The sequence below is a fragment of the Lissotriton helveticus genome, chromosome 3_2 (assembly GCF_964261635.1).
Source record: "Lissotriton helveticus chromosome 3_2, aLisHel1.1, whole genome shotgun sequence".
NCBI classification, from domain to species: domain Eukaryota; kingdom Metazoa; phylum Chordata; class Amphibia; order Caudata; family Salamandridae; genus Lissotriton; species Lissotriton helveticus.
Window position 1 is genome coordinate 454,179,844 of NC_136062.1, and position 2,112 is coordinate 454,181,955.

Below are 2,112 nucleotides of genomic sequence, written 5' to 3' on the forward strand. Positions count from 1 at the left end.
CCTACGCCATCACTCATGGCTGAAAATATCGGGGTTCAAGCCAGAGGTACAGGCGAACGTTCTGGATACCCTATTCAGAGGGGAACAGCTGTTTGGGAGCACAGTTGATGACACATTGAAACAGCTCAAGGAGGACAACAAAGCAGCAAGGAGGTTTTACAGTTTATGAGTGGTATGTGAAGAGCGGCAGTGACCTCACTCAGACCTGTAGGAAGAAGCAGCTTCCAAGCAGGAACATTGCACCAGGCTTTCTACGGAAGCAGGCAAACACCAGCACACCAACAGCACAGGCAATAACTTCAACAAGTACGACATTCCTTCCGAGGAAGAACATAGATGAGTGAACAGCCTCACCAGGGAGGCACAATCCCCACCAACAAATTAGTACAGCTTTTTACAAACTACACCAGGGTTACCCCCTCCGTGGCAGAGGGACACACCCCTGGTTGTGGTGGAGGAGGGCGTCCGCGGGCACCCATGCGCGCAGAAACAAAAGCTTGGCGCAGAGGATGACTATCAATAGATCGAAGCGAGGTAGCTGCTCTGCTACTTACGAAACCCTGACCCAGAATCAGGTCGTCTACGAATGATTTAGCACTGGGTGCCCCACAAACATGCGGTGCACTAAGGGCGATGGAGGCGGCCACCTTCCGTCCGCGCTCCAGTTCCAAAACGAGCGGCTCTACGCACCAGCCCCCCAAGAGAGGACGGCTATTCCAGGCCAACCGAGGCTCCACGGCACTGCGGTATCGTTACGGTTTAGGGGGGATTCTGACTTAGAGGTGTTCAATCATAATCCCACAGATGGTAGCTTCGCCCCATTGGCTCCTCAGCCAAGCACATACACCAAATGTCAGAACCTGCGGTTGCTCTCGTACTGAGCAGGATTACTATTGCAACAACACATCATCAGTAGGGTGAAACTAACCTGTCTCACGACGGTCTAAACCCAGCTCACATTCCCTATTAGTGGGTGAACAATCCAACGCTTGGTGAATTCTGCTTCACAGTGGTAGGAAGAGCCGACAACGAAGGATCAAAAAGTGACGTCGCTATGAACGCTTGGCCGCCATAAGCCAGTTATCCCTGTGGTAACTTTTCTGACACCTCCTGCTTGAAACCCATAAAGTCAGAAGGATCGTGAGGCCCACTTTCACAGTCTGTATTCATACTGAAAATCTAGATCAAGCGAGCTTTTGCCCTTCTGCTCCGTGGGAGGTTTCAGTCAAACTCCCCGTCTGCCACTGTCCCCAGAGCGGGTCATGGGTGCCGGGTGCTTGGAGCCAGAAGCGAGGGCCCCACGGGGCTCGACCCCGCCTCACCGGGTAAGTGAAAAAACTATAGGAGTAGTGGTATTTCACCGGCGGCCCGAGGGCCTCCCACTTATCCAACACCTCTCATATCTCTGTACAGTGCCAGACTAGAGTCAAGCTCAACAGGCCCTCTTTCCCCGCTGATGCGGACAAGCACGTTCCCGTGGCTGTGGTTTTGCTAGATAGTAGGTAGGGACAGTGGGAATCTAGTGCATCCATTCATGTGCATCACTAATTAGATGACGAGGCATTTGCCTAATCTGTACCACCTCGCGGTGGCTCATTCTGGATTATTATGCTGCCCATCAGCGTCAATTCGGTTTTGCTTTCAACATTCTTTCGCTCCGGAGTACAGCCACAATTGCTGACCTCACTTGAACTGGGATCACGTATAGGTCAGAGATAGTACACCCTGCAGTACTATTCCAACAATTTTAAGATTGTCTACGAACAGTCCTGAGAAATTAAAATATGATTAGCAGGACATCAATAATCAATGTGTGATAATTATGTGTATGCGATTATTTGATACCTATTCATCATTCAAGACATTTCAATAAGTATGATGTACACACTATATCTACATTGTTCTAAGCACACATATATAAAACAAATTGCACATCTAATTAGAAAAAGCACATCTAGAAAAATTCACATCTATAAAATTTGCATCTATACTAACTCTTGTGTCAACTATAAACCTATATGTTAAAACAATATGCTTTATAAGGGTGACGTGTGCTGCGAGAAATTGTACATCTCAGTATAAGCTTGATACCCCATAGTCCATGAATACTTG

At 48.3% G+C, this 2,112-nt stretch overlaps 1 pseudogene; it reads right to left on the bottom strand.

Annotated features, from left to right (window-relative positions):
• Positions 1-492: 492 nt before the first annotated feature.
• LOC144826757 (28S ribosomal RNA) lies at positions 493-1,460 on the bottom strand (annotated as a pseudogene).
• Positions 1,461-2,112: the final 652 nt, after the last annotated feature.